At 38.4% G+C, this 20,012-nt stretch overlaps 1 pseudogene; it reads left to right on the forward strand.

The window, feature by feature from the left end:
* The first annotated feature begins 18,805 nt into the window (after positions 1–18,805).
* LOC149191580 (pyrophosphate-energized vacuolar membrane proton pump pseudogene) lies at positions 18,806–19,225 on the forward strand (annotated as a pseudogene).
* Positions 19,226–20,012: the final 787 nt, after the last annotated feature.

Genomic DNA, 20,012 nt, shown 5'->3' on the forward strand with positions numbered 1-20,012 from the left:
TACTTCTTGAAGAGTATTCTCTTCCCATTGTTCCTTATTTCTGAACTTCTCAATCTCTGGTCTAGGTGTATGATTGTAAGGAGTGGTTTTGAGTTCCACCCTTAAGTCTGAGATAATATTGAATGGGTCATAATACCAGGCAAAGCTTCGTTGGAAACCCATCTATTTTAGTATGGAATATGCTTCTAAACCTATTGATTTGATGTTACAAATGAATGGTCCTACCTATGCCTTTATCTTTAACTGTGATCTCCTCTTTCCTGAAATCAAATGAATTCCATCATATTCATCATTTTCCATATATATTCCAGAGAGAAAAATCTCATTTGAACATATTTGAGAAACTTATATGGAGCTAATTTGCAGCCATATACTCTGATCTCTGTGTAGTTCTGGTACAGATAGCAGTCTCTTGTTCTAACTTGATCACTGAGATGCAGGATCCTTTTGATTTCAATATTGATCTTGGGTTCACTCTGCCTACTGAGAAGTTGTGCAACTAGGTGAATGAAACAGTCTATGAAGTCTAAAAATCTAAACTCATTTGAGTTCTTTCTAATCAATGAGTTCCACTGAGTGACTACTTGATTCTCTTTTTGATCATCTTACTTGTGAAAAACAATAGGAAATATGTCTCCCTATTGAAAAATAAACATATTAAATAGGATAGAGGAGTATTTAAACACTCCTTCAGTAGTGATGTTCATCAATTGCTTATGCATAGATTCAGCCAAAAATTGACTGTAGCTATACATGAAGGCAAGTTTGTTTTCTTTAGAAAAAAATTGACAGAGAGCCTAGGATAGCTTCATCTACCCATTGGTCTGATTGGTAGCCTAACAAGCAATAAATTAGGGAAATTATGTGTTTAGCTCTCTCAGGGAACATAGATGCTAGATAAGGAGGATTCTTTTTTGGGAGCTCAACATCTTCAGGGAGAAAGATCTCAAAAATTTGAGCTCTTTGAGGGAAGGTCATCTTATGATATAGGTCAATTAAGGTTGTAGTGGAGAAAAAGCCTAGGGAATCATTTTCTGGGATCATAAGCATTTTATTAATGGTTTCTGTGGTGATAGATATCATAATGTCTCCATTAGGATCTACCAATGTTCTCTGTAAATTATTATACTTGGCTTGGCACCAGATGACTAAATCAAGAAAGGAATAGGCCTGAGGAAACACATACAGAGGTAGAAGGGATTCACATAGGTTTATTTCATCTTCAGAGTCAAAGTATGTCTGCTTCAGCCAATTATGCAATTTGAACATGTCGTATTCACATTCAGTATCTACAATTTTAAAATATTGGTTGGCTAATGGGATATGGTCCAGGTCTAAGGCATTGGAGGCCTTTGGGGTTTCTTGTGTTGCAAAGGAACTGGAAGAAGGCTTGTCTTTCTTCTTTGGAGCCATGATAAAACTGAAATATAGGATGGAAGAAAAATTGCATAGATATGTTCAGAGGATGCTTATTGTTGCAAGTTTGGCTCAGCAGAGAATCTGTAGAACAGAAACAGTGAAAGAAAACTAGTTAGAAAAAGTTGGTTAATGGGGTGAAGGTATATTTATCGATGGATTAAGTCTATCGTTACAGGAAAGTCGTTGTTGATCAGCTAATTACAAATTTAATGCATCAACGAGAGGCAGGATCAGAAACAAGAGGCAATTAATGGCGACAATGGATAAGAGGGAATGGATAAGCAGCAACGGGTGAGGGCATGTGGCATGGAGCGGTTGGAGGTGGATAGCGCAGGAGGTTTGACCATTGGTGTGGTATCGAGAAGCATAGGAAGGAAGGAAGGTGGATTTCGAAAGGGGGGGTAGTGGTAAGCAATAAGGAGCGAGGGGGTGCGAAGCACTAAGGTGACAACACGTCCGTAGGGGGCCTGCATGGGAAAAACTACTTTTCGCACCCCCGCAAACTGTTATCTCATATCATGGTGAGGGGGTGCGAAGAGGCTTCCCCGTCATTGATCTAGGCGGGGAGGCAGATCACCATTAGATATTGATTGACGGTTATCACTTTGCCGACAAACCCTTTTTGTCATATTCTACCTTTGACAAAAGCATATAAACATGTTTATTTACAAAAGAATTAATTACCTTTTAAAAGTTAGTTAAGCACTAATTTAAAAAAATTAATCTATCTTGGCCGCATTTAGACTAACTGCCCTTATTTAATTATTTGACTAATCTAACCCTAATCTAATATAACTTAGGCCAAATTTTGAGCATGTTAGGCCTTTTATTTGTCCTATTCTATCCTAATTTCCAATGTTCAACCAATATTAAACTGTTTGGTTGAACTTATTCTCTAATATAATACAAAAGTTTAAATGATATGATCAAGATTAAACAGTTTGATCCAAATTAGAAGAAAACTCTGTGGAATAAAAACAAGTTGCACACACACCTTTATTTATTACAAGTACAATTTATTTCATGAAGTGGCATTTAAACAAGCACACTTATACATTTTTTTATTTTTTGATGGGGTTCTATTTCATCTCTTTTTTTATTTTCTATTTTTTCATATTTACTTTTTTTTCTTTTTTTTTCATACCCTGTTTTATAAAATAAAAACTAACTTATCAAAAATAAAGCATGTTACAACATCAGCTCCAACTGGGGACTGCTTCCTCTTGCAGGTTGCAGAGAACTTGTAGATCCATGTGCCTTCCCCTCAGGCTAATGGGGTCTCTATTGAAACAAATACACATTGCATGTAAAATCAAACTCTTCGGTATAGTACAATGATGGATGAATGGAAACCTCTCAATATTGAATGTAGTTCTTCAAGTACTTCCCATTGATAGGCAATGAGGAATACTCTACCTCCAAATTTTGCAGAATGAAAGTGTTATTACCTTTGACCTCAACAATACTAAAAGGTCCCAACCAAAGGTTGTCAAACTTGTCATGTTTCCCTTTGTCTTCTCTCCTAACATCCCATCTCAATACCAAATCACCTTGCCTGAAATCTCTTTCCCTAGCTTTCATATCAAACAAGCTTTTCATTTTACTCTGATATTTCTTAAGCTTGTAATGTACTTCATCTCTATCCTCATTTAATTCTATGATATGATTTATTCTTCAAGAGAAGTCATCAGGCTCTTTATTTGACTCTTGCAAAAACTTCATAACAAGAAAAGCTAAATGTGTGGGAAATATAGCTTATTTTCCATAAACAAGCTGAAAATGGGATTTACTTGTTGATCTTTTGGGTGAAATCATGTTGGCCCAAAGTGCATAAATGAGATGACTATCCCAACTCCTTTTATGATCCTCCAATGTTTTATTTATAACTTTAACCAAACTTTTATTTGAGGACTCTGCCAGTCCATTTCCCTATGGATAGTATGGAGTAGAATGATGCAACAAGATCTGATATTTCTGACAAAACTCAATCATCTTGGTACTGTTGAATGCTTGTGCATTGTCTGTCACTATTTGTTGGGGGCATCCAAATCTAGACAATATATATTCTTCAATAAACTTGATAACAATAGCATCAGTTTCATTTATGATTGGAATAGCTTCTACCCATTTGGTAAAGTAATATGTAGCATTCAATATCCATCTATGTTGATTGATCGATGGAGGATGAATTTCACCAATGAAATCCAATCCCCATTGACAGAATGGTGCTTGGATTAAGACTGGAACCAATGGAAGAGCTCCTAATCTTTGCTTTCTAGCAAACATTTGACACTATGTACAGATTTTAACCTTTGCTCCCACCTGTGAAAACAAAGTAGGCCAATAAAACCCTACCCTTAATATCTTGTATGTTGTAGCCCTCCAAGCATAGTGGCCTCCACAAATTCCTACATGAAATTCATCAATGATCCCTTCTATCTCATTCTCTGTTAGGAAAAGTAAAAGGATATTAAGAGGATCCTTCCAATACAAATTTGCATTCATAATACATTACTTTACAGCCTTCAACCTCAGTGTCTTACATTGATTTCTTCAGAATTCAAGTGGACATTCAAATTCTCTAAGAAAGTTCACAATATCAAAGTACCAATCTGATAACAAAAAAATTTCATCAATGTGAATCAAAATTGTCTGATCTAATGTAGAAGGTTCTTGTGGATTCTCCTGTATTGGGATTTCAGAAGGTTCTTGTGGATTCTTCTTAGTTGGGCTCTCAGAAGGTTCTTGTGGATTCTCCTGTGTGGGGGTTGCAGAAGGTTCTTGTGTATTCTTCTCAGCTAGGATGTCAAAAATAGAATTTATTCCTAAGATCTTGCAATTGGATTCAACAAGGAGCTTAGCCAGGCCTTGACCTTTTACCAATTTGGTAGTCTTGATGATGAGATCATACTCTAAAATTTTAGTTATCCATCTCCCTCTCCTTCCATCAGTGTTAGGTTGAGTTAAAACAGTTTTGACAACACTATTGGGTACATAGGCAATGATAGAAGAGTGGAGGAGGTAGACTCTAAAGGCTTTTAGAGCTTGAACTAAAGAGTAGGTTTGTTTTTCAATGATGTCATACTTCAGCTCAGCATCTCTCATAACCTTGCTAAAAAAGGCAATGGGTTGGTCATATCCATATTTGTTCTTTGCTAAAGAACAACAGCTAAGGTAGTTTCAGAAGCAAAAGAAAATACACTAAAAGGGTCAGAGTAATTTGGACTAGCTAAGATAGGGGCTTCAGTAATGGCCTTTTTAATCTGATCAAATGCATACCTAGCAGGAATAGCCCATTTAACTTCATGGTTCTTTTTCAACATATCAGTTATGTTCTTAACTATTTCTACATAGTTAGGGAAAAATCTTCTTAAAAAATTAATTTTGCCAAGGAAAGCTTGAACTTCCTTCTTGTTCCTTGGTAATATGGTGCCTGAATTGTTGAAACTCTTTTAGGATCAACCACTACTCCTTCTTTAGAAATGATTTGGTTGAGCAGTTTTTCTTCTTGGAGTGCAAACAAAGACTTCTTGGGATTAAGAGAAATCCCAAACTTTCTGCACCTATCAAAAACCTTTCCCAAATGATTCAAATGATTTTCATTAAAATTGGAAAAAAACAGTTAAATCATCTAAATAAATAACAACAAATTTGTTGGTCTTACCTACATATGCAAGGTCCATAGCACATTGAAATGTGTCTCCAACGTTAGTTAACCCAAAAGTCGTCCGGGCATACATGAATGTTGGGTCCCTATAATACTAGTGATTACCCCATTACTATTGTAGTTATACCCCTTATTTATATTGTTGTGCCCCTATTACCCACATATTGTTATTTCTGTGCCCCATAGAATCCCTCTATTATTATTTTTGTGGCTTTATATTATTATTGTTAGGTCGGCTGGATTATATTGTGACTCCTTAGACTCCTATATATAGAAAGGAGGTTTTGTCATTTGTATCATCCAAGAATTGTTCATTTATGTAATGTAAAGGAGGTTGCCCCCTCGAAGAGGCTGAATTCTAAGGCGTTGATCTTTCTTTTCTATCTTTTCTTGAGCTGGTTTCATAACATTTGGTATCAGAGCTTTGGATTCTAGGGTTTCGTTGCTCCAAACAAGTCATCGTGGCATTTTCGCTATAACTTTTTTTTCTGTGACGTTTCAGAAGTCGCAAAAAAAACCCATTTGAGAAGAAATCGCGCTGAACCTTGGGTCCAAATTTCAGAGTTTTTCGCACGACATTTTCGGAGATATGATCTGAGGAAGTTGGTCTTTTTGCAGACTCCTGAATTACACTCAAAACAGGTGACCTGGGGAAAATCGTCATAACTTTCTTTCTGAGCATCGGATTGAAATTTTGTAAGAAGGTACAGAAAGAGGACGGACTGTAGTTTTCTTTTATATATTTTTCAGAGTCAAAGGTTGAAACAGTGACATGTGGCACGTCGTACAAGTTCACTCTACTGAACTAGTCTATAATCAAGTCACTGTGGGAGATTTCGCATAACTCTTCCTTGGAGAATCCAATTTGGGTCAGACTTGTGGCATTGGAAAGAGGACACAGAGGGCTACTACAGGTCATAAATTCAGAACTAGATAATCAGAAAGTACAGAGATACATCGGAGGCAATATCGAGCTCCTACAAAGTGAAAAAAGGTGTGTAGATTTTCTTTAATTTTTGCTTAAGCTTGGTTTGAAAATTTATTTTGAAGGAATTCAAAGGGCATATTAGAGAATTATTATCGGTAACTGATGCCTCGAGGAAAGAAAATGCAAACACCTAGTAAGGAGCCTGAAAGCTCTAGCATGACTCATGAAGAAGAAGAAGAAATGCTATATGATATATCAAAATTACAAGAACAAGTGCAACGAGTGTCACTTGCACAAAAAGCAACAGAATCTAAAATGGATGGTTTAAGGAAAGATGTAGAAGCTAAGATGGATGGTTTAAAGAAAGGTGTAGAAGCTAATATGGATGGCATGGAAGCTAAGGTGAATGGCATGGACGCTAAAATTGATGGCATGGATGATAAGATGGATAAGTTGCTACAAGAAATAGTCACTAAGGGTGAAAGAGTACTAAAGGAAACTCATGATGAGAACAAAAGAAATGTTAATCATGATTCCATAGACTCTAATGTTGGATCGAAGACTCACCATGTTCCAAAAATCGATATGAGGAAGTTTGATGGCAAGGATCCCGCCACATGGATATTACAGATGGAGCAATTCTTCGATCTCAATAATGTGCAAAACACACAAAAGGTACGTATGGCAACTTTATATTTGGAACCAAATCAGTTTGTATGGTATCAATGGCTTTGTTCTCGTAAACAGTTTATCACTTGGGCAATTTTTACGGAAGAATTGATAGCACATTATGAGGATACAAAAAGCAACACTTTTTTTAGCCAATTGATAAGTCTCAAACAAAAGGGTTCAATAATGGAGCACATTGAGGAGTTCCAAAAATTGAACATAAGGGTAAAAGATATTCCAGAGGAGCATAGGATTGATGTGTTCATAGGGTCTTTAAAGGATAATATCCAACATGATGTGCGCCTTTGGGAACCTGATTCATTAGAAAAGGCATTCAGGTTAGCAAGAAAAATGGAAAGCAAAATTATGGCAACTAGGAAGCATACCATTCACAACTATAAAGACGGAAGTGTTGTTGCCCATAGTCTTCCACAACCTACAAGGTTGACACCACAACAATTGGAAGAAAAAATAGCAAAAGGGCTTTGTTACAATTGTGATAGCAAATACACAAAAGGTCATAAGTGTGCTGAGAAGAAATTATTCTACATAGATTGTGAAGAGGAAGAAGAAAAGGAGCAAGAAAGGTCAAAAGAAGAGGATATATTCCAGGAACAAAGCCTAGATGAAGAACAAATAAACCCGACCATATCTTGTAATGCATTGGCGGGAATTACCACTCCTCAAACCATCAAGATAGAAGGACAAATCAAGAAGAAAAAGGTAATAGTGTTGATTGATTCAGGAAGCACCCACAATTTTATTCATTGTAGGGTAGCAAAAGAATTGAATTGCTTCCTATATCCAGCACCAGAGTGTCAAGTGATGATTGCAAATGGAGGAACAATAAATTGTTCTGGAAAGTGCCATAATATCAAGCTATCCATGGGAGAATATGTATTGACTAGCCCAATGCTTTCCATTCCAATGGGAGGTGCTGATGTTGTACTAGGAGTCCAATGGCTACAATCCTTGGGTACAATAGCTTTTAATTTTCAAGAACTTTTCATGAAATTTTCTGTGGAAGGAAAGGAAGTTGAATTAAGGGGTATTGCAGGGAAACCAGGAAAGATAATCAGCTCTAATGGCATGACAAAGCTTCTAAAAAAGGAGCAAAGAGGTGTAATTGCACAATTATGTTCGCTAGATGTTTCCACATTGGAATCATCTATTTCTCCAGATCTCCAAAAAGTCCTGGACAATCATTCCAAGGTATTTGAGACTCCCAAAGGTCTCCCACCTATGCGTGATCATGATCATGCTATTCATCTGATTCCAGGAAGTGTTCCTCCAAACATCAGGCCGTACAGATATCCATATGTCCAAAAAAGTGAAATTGAACGTATGGTTGCAGAAATGCTAGAGGCTGGTATAATTCAACCGAGTCAAAGTTCTTTCTCAGCTCCAGTAGTATTGGTGCACAAGAAGGATGGATCATGGCGCATGTGTCCAGATTATAGGGAGCTCAACAAGCTCACTATTAAAGATAAGTTCCCCATTCCTGTCATTGATGAATTACTGGATGAATTGCATGGATCAATTTACTTCACCAAGTTGGATCTTCGTTCGGGATATCATCAAATCAGAATGAAGATTGAAGACATTCCGAAAACGGCATTTAGAACTCATGAGGGTCATTATGAATTTTTGGTCATGCCTTTTGGCCTTACCAATGCACCTTCAACATTTCAAGGTTTGATGAATTCAATTTTCAAACCATTCCTTAGAAAATTTGTGTTAGTATTTTTTGATGATATACTAATCTACAGCAAGTCTTGGAAGGATCATGTTGAACATGTTGACAAGGTGCTACAACTATTGGAGGAGAAACAATTATATGCAAAAAGATCCAAATGTTTCTTTGGAGTCCAGGAGGTGGAATATTTGGGTCATATTGTATCTCATGAAGGAGTTAAGGTAGACCCTAGCAAAATTAAAGCCATTAAGGAATGGAAAATCCCCACATCCATAAAGCATCTGCGAGGATTTCTTGGGTTGACAGGGTATTATCGCAAGTTTGTTAAGAATTATGGGAGAATAGCAGCACCTCTAACAACATTATTGAAGAAAGATTCATTTTCATGGACTCCGGAAGCAACAAAGGCCTTTAAACATCTTAAAGAGGCAATGTGCCAAGCACCAGTCTTAGCTACACCGGACTTCACAAAAACCTTTATTGTGGAATGTGATGCTTCAGGAAATGGAATTGGTGCTGTTCTAATGCAAGATGAAAGACCCATTGCTTTTGAAAGTCGTCCAATCAAGGGAAAGTTTTTAAGCAAAGCTATTTATGAGAAGGAAATGTTGGCAATACTCCATGCACTTAAGAAATGGCGACCCTACCTAATGGGAAGACACTTCAAGGTAAAAACGGATCATGATAGCCTTAAATACTTTTTAGAACAAAGATTATCCTCTGAAGAGCAACAAAAGTGGGTCACAAAGATGTTGGGTTATGACTTTGAAATCATCTACAAAAAAGGGAAGCAAAATGTGGTGGCAGATGCACTCTCAAGAAAGGATGAGGATATGGAAGCATTGTTGTGTGCCATTTCTATTATCCAACCAGATTGGATAAATGAAGCAAAGGAGGAATGGAAGAATGACGAAGAAGTGTGGGCACTTATTCGAAAGCTACAACAAGATTCCAGTACTTCTGATACATTTAGCTGGCAAAATGATTCGTTATGGTACAAAGATCGCTTATACCTCTGTAAGAATTCCCAGCTAAAACAAAAGATTCTTATGGAATTGCACACTTCTCCCTTAGGAGGGCACTCAGGATTTTTAAAAACTTACCACAGGGTTAAGAAGGAATTTTTTTGGGATGGCCTTAAATCAGATATTCAAAAGTTTGTAGCGGAATGTTTGGTTTGCCAACAAAATAAAGTTGAAACAATTAAGACACCGGGTCTATTACAACCTTTATCCATTCCAAGCCAACGTTGGGAGGAGGTTTCAATGGATTTTATCACAGGTTTACCCAAGTCTGAGGGAAAGAGTGTCATCATGGTGGTAGTTGACAGACTTACCAAGTATGCACACTTTTGTGCATTATCACATCCATTTAAAGCCAGTACAGTTTCTACTGCATTTATGGAAACAGTTCAAAAGCTACATGGAAACCCAAAGATTATTGTAAGTGACAGAGATCCCATTTTCACTGGAAATTTTTGGACAGAATTATTTTCTTGTCTTGGTACTCAGTTAGCTCATAGCTCATCTTATCATCCTCAATCTGATGGGCAAACTGAGATAGTAAACAAATGTTTGGAAGGATATCTTCGTTGCTTTGTATCTGATAAACAGACACAATGGGTCAAATGGTTGCCTCTGGTTGAATGGTGGTATAACACTTCCTTCCATACAGCAACAAAAATGACCCCATTTATGGCACTTTATGGGTACCAACCACCATCAATCACATCATATTTAAGAGAAAATTCTAAGGTTCAGGCAGTGGAACATCACATCGAACATCAACAACAAGTCCTCCAACTCTTAAAGGATAACCTCGTGTTGGCACAAAATAGAATGAAACAACAGGCAGATCAACATCGCAGTGAAAGAAGTTTTGATGTAGGTGATTGGGTATTCCTACGGCTACAACCATATAAGCAAATGTCCCTAAAGCAAGCTAAGAAGGATAATAAATTATCACCAAAGTATTATGGTCCGTACAAGGTGTTGGAAAAGATTGGTACTATGGCATACAAATTGGAGCTTCCTGCAGCTTCTCGATTGCACCCAGTTTTCCATGTTTCATGTTTAAAGAAGGTTATAGGCGACAAGCTCCCAGTTCAAACAATATTGCCAGAACTTGACGAGGAAGGAAAAATTATATTGGAACCGGAAGCAGTCACAGAAACAAGAACTTGACAACTACGAAATCGATCAATTTCAGAGTATCTTATCAAGTGGAAGAACTTATCCGCTGAAGATTCCACATGGGAGGATGAGAATTTTATGCAGAAGTATCCAGAACTGCTCAAGCGTTGAGGACAACACTTTTTTGAAGGAGAAGGGCATGTTGGGTCCCTATAATACTAGTGATTACCCCATTACTATTGTAGTTATACCCCTTATTTATATTGTTGTGCCCCTATTACCCACATATTGTTATTTCTGTGCCCCATAGAATCCCTCTATTATTATTTTTGTGACTTTATATTATTATTGTTAGGTCGGTTGGATTATATTGTGACTCCTTAGACTCCTATATATAGAAAGGAGGTTTTGTCATTTGTATCATCCAAGAATTGTTCATTTATGTAATGTAAAGGAGGTTGCCCCCTCGAAGAGGCTGAATTCTAAGGCGTTGATCTTTCTTTTCTATCTTTTCTTGAGCTGGTTTCATAACAATGAATGTGCCCCATGGAGTTGTAAATACAGTTTTTTCTTTATCCTCTAGACTAACCATAATCTGATTATATCCAAAAAAAAACCATCTAACATGAAAATTTTATGGGCTCCTGAAATTTTCTTAAGTAAATGATCCATCTTAGGTAATGGATAATTGTCTTTCAGGGAAGATTTATTCAAATTCCTAAAATCCATACATAATATAATTTCACCATTATTTTTTCTCACTGGAACTAGATTGGCTACCCAATCTGAATATCTTAATGGAAGTTTTATTTTTAGCATCCAGTAGCTTATTTAGTTATTTTTCAATTACAGGAAGAAGGATAGGATTAATTCTCCTAAATCTTTGTTTGAAAGGTTTTGCCTCTGGCTTTAATGGAATTTTGTGTTCAATAAGAGATGTATCATATGTTTTTAATTCATTATAAAACTAGGAAAAAACATCATTATAGGCTTTAAGGAGGGATAAATATTTGTCTTTAGCTTCCATTAACATGGATGTATAAATTTTAACATTTCTGATATCTTCAAAACTTCCAATGTTATAAATTTCAATATTTTCTTCCTGTGAATCAGATAGGGGATTTTTTGGGACATCATTATGATCAAAGAGCTTCTCAAGAGGGATTAACCATTTTGGAATAAAAATTTTAGATAATTGGATAATTTTATGATCAACAATCTTATAATCAAATTGTGGTGTTTGATTTTCTTTGTCAATTTCAAGATTATCAAGTCGTTCTTCCTCAACTTGCATGTTTGAGAATTCATCTGACTTGCAAAAAGGATTTTAGTTGCTCGTCATCATCAAATATTTTTCGGTGATTAAGATTGTGAGAAATAGATGATCTATAATTGACTTGAATTTGATATTGGACAAGCATTTTATCAGGAATTTTAAAGGAACTTGCAGAAACAGCCAAGGAATCTACATGCATGTTTTGATCTCTAGGAATAGAAGTAATATTGAATGTTGAAAAGAAATTTTCAATTGAATCCCAAACCTAATTCCTATAATATCTTAGTCTAGGGTGCTTATTTTGACACTGATTCCTAACTTGTTTGATAATAAGTTCAGAATCATTGTATACACTTAAGTTATGCACCTTAAGACTTCTTGCTAACTCCAATCCTAGTAGAAAAGCTTCATACTCTGCTACATTATTACTTACATCAAATTCAAGCTTGTATGATTGGGTAATGTTTTCTTTATCTAATGAAATCAATACAATTCCAGCTCCTTCTCCTTCCTTTGAGCAAGAACCATCAAAGTACAATTTCCAAATATCAATTTCAATGGTTATAGGTTGATCAACAATGTCTTCAATAATAGGTTGAGTATTTTGTGAATTATTTATTAATAGTTCAAAACACCTGATGAGCCCCAAAAATGTACAATTATTTGGGCTCATTCAACCTCCTAATTTGGCTTAGTCCACCATTCTCATTTGTTTATTGCATGTTTTTTATTATTTTTATGTTAATAGAGTGAATTTGGTTAGTCATTATGCCAACAAGTATAATGGGTGCTTTTTGTAGCCTTTTTGGTCAACTTGGAGACAAAATTGAAGGTCTTAATGAGCACTTGGCAGCCAAATTCGTGGGAGAACAAGCTAGAGGATTTGTAGGAAGGTGTCCCCCTCATTTATGGGCCCTTACCTCGAATTCTCCACCATCAGATCGGAGTTCAAAGGCCACCAAATCAATGAGCTCAAGGGCAGCCAAGCAAGTCAAGTTGGATTGCTGTTAACTACAAGTCTTGGGCAGCCAAGTCCCTAAATTTTAGGAGGACTGTTGGGTCCTCAAATTGTATAAATAAGAAGGCTTAGGGCCTCATTTTGGTTAGCTAGTTGGTAGGCAATTCGTTTAGCTAGTTAGTCAATTTGGTTTTTGCTCTTTGTAAGCCAGTTTTGGCATGATGTTAGATTCATGATTATTCAATAAAGGCAGGCAGCTTTGGATTCAATTCTGAGTTTTTAAGGGAGCTATAGCTCTCAGGTTAGGGCCCAACTTGAGACCAATAGACCTCCTCTTCCTTGTCTAGTTACTTGTTTTCTTTGCAGCACTTTATTTCTTTGTTTTGATATGCATTTAGAATTTACAGTTTGCTGATTTGATTTCTTTTGTGTGATTGAGTAGGATTAGCTTATGGTTACTTTGCTTTCAGTTGCTTAGATCCGATAGGAGGTTTGTAATACACAGGAGCTCCAAGAAAAAGGTTGTTAGAGATCACTACCATCTCTGTTTATGGATTGGGGTGCAGTCCATATCAACCACCAAAAAGAAACGCAGTCTTTTACTTCCATGCAAGCTGCAACATAGTCATTGAAGATCCATCCATGCACTGTTGATATTGAACCATACTTCTACATTTTCCATTCCATGCACGGTTTCTTTTCTCGGTTTTACATTGTTGTTCATAGGTTTAATGGCACAGGTATCATAGGTTAATAAATTCTCGTTTTTGGTGCAAGACATAAGTCATTTGTTTCATTTACACTGCTCCATATCATTCCACTTCCTTCCTATTTTTCTTGACCTCTCCTCAAGCCCTACTCGACCTCTGTCCAGCTCGTTTACCCTCCAACTCATCCATTGCCATGTAGCTTCATCATTTTGACCTTTCGTGATGCCATCCTTCTATCCACCAACCAACTTCGTGCACTCATTCTCTGTCCTATTTCTCTGCCCCTGAGCCATCACAAGTTCCATCTCCACCTCACCTATCCACCCAAAACCATTCCATCCCTTCACCATCACCAAACTTCCACTTACAGCACATCCTGTAGAAGTTAGCAGACTTCCTGTAGAATTCCTTAGTTTCCTGTAGGATCCCCTGCAGACATCCTGTAGAAGCCTGCAAACTCGGTTGCTGAGCATCTGAACGTGTGGAACTTCTGTGCGATGATGTTAGAGATCCCTGGGACCTCTCCTAGCCCCCCTGACCTTTCCCAAGCTTTCCTTCCTTTCACACCACCTCTGCACAACCAAACCCTAATAAGAAACAAATTCATAATCACTCCATCCACTTAAGCAAAAATACAAAAACAATGTCCTTTTTCATAGAAGTAGTTTGAGTTCATGCATTTCACATCCTTAGAGGTAATGGCATCCTTTTTAGACATTTGCACTTTCACTATTGCATCATAGAGGTCAAACTAGTCAAATTAGGGTTTACTAGGGTTTCATGTTTTGGTTGGCTTTCAGTTCACTTTTGCAAAGTAGATCAATTTCCCTCGAGATAGCCTTCATCCATCATTTAGAAAGCTTCTTCTGAAGAGCATATAGAAGTTGGCTTGAGCCCTAGCGGACTTGTGCCAGCTGACCAAGTGACAGCTGCGACAAGAGCTAGTACTTGTGCATACAACACCGTCGCTTCCAAGTTTGTACGAACTACCGGGTTGATAAAATTAGAGATAGGGAGCCCCAGGAGTTGTAGCATTATTGCTACAATACTGGAGCCCACCATCTTTTTGGCGTTGTTGCCGGGGAAGCGGCAGAGTATTGGTGATTGTTGCTATTCTTCTATTTTCTCCTACAACCTTTTGCTCAGTAGTTTATTTCATTTTCATTCTGCAAAAGTAGCATAGACATTTCCTGCTTTCATAGATTAGTATTTCCTGCTTTCATAGATTAGTATTTCCTGCTTTCATAGATTATCATTTCCTGCTTTCATAGATTAGCATTTCCATTCCTGCAAGCGTAGATTAGTATTTCAATTCTGCAAGCGTAGACTAGCCTTTCCATTCCTGCAATTTCATTTGAGCAAAATAGATTAGTCCTTTCCTGCTTTCATTTCAATTCCGCATTTTCATTTTAGCAAGACAGTTAGTTGCAGTTCAATCTATTTCAGTTTTGCAAGTAGAAGTAGAAAAAAGAAAAAAAAACAACCAAAAAGATTTCATTGCATGCTTTGTAGGAGTAGAGATAAGTTAGAAAAATGATTGCACAACACCCCCACTGCTTCACACAGCCAACGTTCTTCTTCGATGGCTGTGATGAAAGAACCCCTGGGTGGACATCAAGACATATCTGAAGAACCTCTAGGGGAGAAGAAGAAGAAAACATTCCTCTGAAGCAAATGGCTACAAGCAGAACTGTTGGGAGCAGTCCCTTGTCCAAAGATGAATTTGCAAATCAGATCGAAGATTTCAAGAGTGATATGAGGCAGTTTCTTGCCATGCAACTGGATGCCTTGCGGATCCAAAAGAAGCAAGAAGAAGCCAAGAGGGCTTTGGCCATTTTTTGTCCTAGGTGCACTAGAAAGCATCCTAGGAACGAATGTCCAATGCACTCTCTAGAAGTGTGTTTCATCTGTGAAGAATACCATCCTACAGATCAGTGCCCTTCCTTGCCCAGAATCAAAGCTACATATCAAAGAGCCAAGGGAGCCACTGAATCACTCTGTTATATGAACCAAAGGAGGCCACATGGACCCATACCATACCAGTAGGAACTACAAGGGATGCCCGAGAGCTATTATGACCCTTATCAAGCCAACTTCATGCCTCCTTGGGGTCCCCCTGCTCATCCTTACTGGTTCACACCTCCTCCTTGCTCCTTCACAGATCCATATTATGCCCAACTAGCTGCTCATTCGTTTCACCCTTATGCTCAGCCACAACCTCAGTGGAATGCACCTTATCAGGAGTGGAGGCCCCAGCACAACTCTCATCCCGCTCATTTTCCTCCACCACCTGCTCATCCACAACCATCGCCTCCTCCTCCACCAAGGCAACCCCAAATGCCTACCCAACCACAATGCCATCCATCTCCATCTCAATTTCACACCTCCACTCAACTACCCGTACCATTTCCAAAGCCATACAATGGAGCAGCTCAACCCCATTGCAAATCTGAGGCACAACATGTTCAAATGACTCCTCTTGAGCCCAATGATCTTCACCAAAGCTCAGGAAGAGTGTCGCAAAGCAGAGATTCTACTGACAACATTGAAGGACCAAAAGCAAAAGAAGAGTCCAAAGAGGAGATCAAAGAACCATGGGCTGCACTTGATGAAGAGAAGACATCTAAATCAGAGATCGAGAGAGTTCCCTCATGGTTATCATCAAATCTTCCATGTATTCAAGAGAAAGATCAACAAAAAGAGGAAGATCAGAAGGTCATGATAGAAGGTGACATGAAGAATGATCCAGATCAGCAAAAGAACCAAGGATATCAAAGCTATATTGAGATATGGTTTCAGAAGGTCACTAAGTTGCAGCAGTACTTTCTTCCTCAACTCCGTTTGATCCCTTCAAAGCCAGATCATTTGGTCTCTGAGATTTGGGTACCTGTCAAAGCATGCATTTCGAGCCTTCACATCATTTTTTCTCTAATCTCGATGTGCACATGGCTCCATTGGAAGTATTCTTATACTTGAGAATGATTTTGTTTTTTTCAAGTAGGGTAGGGTAGAAAAAAAAAATGAAAAAAGAGGAAAATAGAAATCTAAGGTGAAAACCTCCTCAGAGGCGCCTTAGATTGGCTCATTGATTGAAAACCTCCATGAGGCGGTCAATGGGTTGAAAAAAAAAGAGAAAAGAGAATAAGATCTTTGGGTGAAAACCTCCCTTGGAGGCGCCCAAGGCAGGCAATTAGGGTGAAAACCTCCATGAGGCGCCCTAGTTGTTTTTCAAAAAAAAAAAGAGAAAAAAAGGAAAAGAAAAATAAAGCTAATCCCATTGAATAAGTTCATGTTGCAGCAATGACATTGCAGGTTAAAGAAGGATGTTTCATGACAGGAGGAGCACTCAAATCAAGGTCAAAGGAGTTTTCTTGCCTTCTACAGGAAGCTCTATATTTCTACAGGAAACATCCTGTAGAACCTTTGGACGAGCCAAATCCAATTTCAAAAGTGAATCTAATGGTGGGAATCTATTGATTAGGCCTACAAGCACTTGTGTGTCCATCCCTTGCCTTTATCCATCATTTTTTCCACCTCCTTGTGCTTCTCATTGTGCTTCTACAGGAACTTCCTGTAGAAATTGTGGGAAACTAGGCATGCATTTCAAAAAGTGGTTTGGCGAACATGGTAGCTTCCTCAAGGGTTCAAAAGTCCTCATGCAATCTTCCAACTCCTCCTCCATCATCTCCATACCTGCATCACAACCAAAATTCATTTTGTCATACCATGCAAACACATGCAAAGTGCCTTGAAGCAAAAATCCATAGAGCAAAATTTGTTTTTTCCATAACTTGAAAACCATGCATCCATTTGACAAACCGTTTTATGGGGAATTGTATAAGGTTGATGACAACATGCCTGAGTAGTTTCATGCAATTCCGGTGCACGGTTTCCAAGAAATCAACCTCCATCACCATCAGCCATTTTTGCATTTTCTCCATGACCGTGCATCCGTTTCAAAACCTGTTTCATGGGGAGATGCACATGGGTGATAGTAACCTACCCAAGCAGTTTCAGCCAATTCCGATGCACGGTTTCCGAGAAATCGACCTCTGAAATATTCAGCCATTTTCCATTTTTCTCGAAATCCGTGCATCCATTGATCACGAATTTTCTATGGGAGATGCATAATGATGGTAGGAACATGCTCACCGAGTTTCAGATCAATCCGATCTACCGTTTGGGAGAAATGGCAAAAAGAAGTTCTGGTTTTGTGACCATGCAGCAGCAGCAGCTTGAACGGGCAGAGTTGAACGTGGAAACGATTGCATGCAGCTCAGATCCGGCCAGAGGACACCTGCACAAGGAAAAGCAATCAAAAATCATTAGCCACGCCCTCATGCAACCAAGGAATCCAAGCATGCAGCAGCAAAAAGCTTCACAGCAGCCAGTCGACTTGCAGGTACGTGACTAAACTAATTCCTCTGTTGCATGAATGTAATTCGAGAACTGCGTGAACAATGAGATGGTTGGATTTAGACAAATTGGTGGCCAGCTAACTGGCCACCCTCATCCAGTTCAACAGCACTTGGTGGGTGAATGAGACACGTGCGCTCAGCCATCTCAGGAAGGAAATTGAAAACGGGCAGTGGTGAACAGTTAGACTTCAGCGTGCTTGATGGTAAGTGATTACAGGCAGAGGACTACAGTTCATAATTAGACTACAGTGAGGAACAATACTTCTGGTCGCATGAGGCCACGTACACTTGGCCACTTCTCTCTCTCACGTGAATCACGCCTCAATTAAAGTTGCTCGGCTGAATATTTGCAAGCTTTGGGATAAGAATTGGTTTTAGTAACAATCTCTTCCACTGTAAACCACCATCTAAAAGGTAATTCAGCTTCTAAAGGTGTCTCTTGTTATCCCAAAAAGACCACCAATTCTCAACTGCTTCAATCCGTGCATGCTGCATTCTCTGTGTGCGTTGACATTTTTTTTTACAAGTACCTGTGCAACAAAGTGAAAAAAATGAACAAGTACTCATGGAACTCCAGAGACGCTGAAAGATTCAGTTGACTTTGTGCAGCACCTTCTTGATAAGTATGAAAAAATTATTAGCATGGCATTTAGCAATGATAAAACTTTCCAAAATGCTTTGAATTCATCATTTGAATTCTTTATTAATTTGAATACAATGTCACCAGAATATATTTCTTTGTTTGTTGATGATAAACTTCGGAAGCGTCTAAAAGGAGTCAGCGAAGAGGATGTAGAAGTAATACTTGACAAGGGAAAACTGTTTCAGATGATGCTGAATCTTCCTGTGCAGCTCTGGTTGTTGCATCCATATCATCATTTGGAAACTCTCATGATCTTACTGCCATGTGTTATCCCTTGCTTATTAGTTCAATGGGTATCATTGCTTGCTTAATCACAACTCTGGTTGCAACTAACATATTTGAGATCAAGGCTGTGAAGGAAATTGAGCTTGCATTGGAAAAGAAACTTATTATCCCCACAGTAGTGATGACTATTGGCATTGCTGCTGTAAGCCTAGTTGCATTGCCTTCATCCTTCACTATCTTCAATTTTGGTGCCCAGAAGGTTGTAAAGAACTGGGAGCTTTTCTTCTGTGGTGCTATTGGTTTGTGGTCTGGCCTTGTTATTGGTTTTGTCACTGAGTACTACACTAGTAATGCTTACAGCCCTGTCCAAGATGTTGCTGATTCATGCAGGACTGGAGCAGCAACTAATGTTATATTTGGGTTGGCTTTGGGATACAAATCTGTTATTATTCCCATATTTGCTATTGCAGTAAGCATTTTATGAAGGAAAGAAAGCTGCCGCAGTCGGAAAGTATTGTCATGTCAGGAACAGAAACGTGAATCAAGGTTAACCAATGGAAAAACAGTGATTTAAAGGCCTGGAAACACTTTTTCCCATCCAGCTTTGGCATGCAATATCTATTCTCGGGCAGTTCATTGTACGTGTGTGCTTTTATAATACATTAGACTTGCCATTTGTGTTGGATTCGTCAGCTTTCAGGCAGCGCAGTTCATGGAGAAGGCACCCCCAGCCAAGCAAGTAAAATCAGTGAAATTGGTTCTACAGGAAGCTAGCAGACTGTTTCTACAGGAAGCTAGCAGACTGTTTCTACAGGAAGACAGAGACTGTTTCTACAGGAAGCCAGCGAACAGTTTCTACAGGAAAGTTTGAAAAGCGGGAAGCCAAAGGCGAAATCGGCCGACATGCTAGCCAAGGAAGTCACCAGGGCCATCAAAGACAAGGGGAGAGATTTGGTTGCTCAGAGGATGAGCAACACTTTCAGTAGGGGGGTGATGATGAGCCCCAAAAATGTACAATTATTTGGGCTCATTCAACCTCCTAATTTGGCTTAGTCCACCATTCTCATTTGTTTATTGCATGTTTTTGATTATTTTTATGTTAATAGAGTGAATTTGGTTAGTCATTATGCCAACAAGTCTAATGGGTGCTTTGTGTAGCCTTTTTGGTCAACTTGGAGACAAAATTGAAGGTCTTAATGAGCACTTGGCAGCCAAATTCGTGGGAGAACAAGCTAGAGGATTTGTAGGAAGGTGTCCCCCTCATTTATGGG

This window comes from Pinus tabuliformis, chromosome 2_2 (genome assembly GCF_031772625.1).
Source record: "Pinus tabuliformis cultivar Carrire ecotype Pingquan chromosome 2_2, CPIR1, whole genome shotgun sequence".
NCBI classification, from domain to species: Eukaryota; Viridiplantae; Streptophyta; class Pinopsida; order Pinales; family Pinaceae; genus Pinus; species Pinus tabuliformis.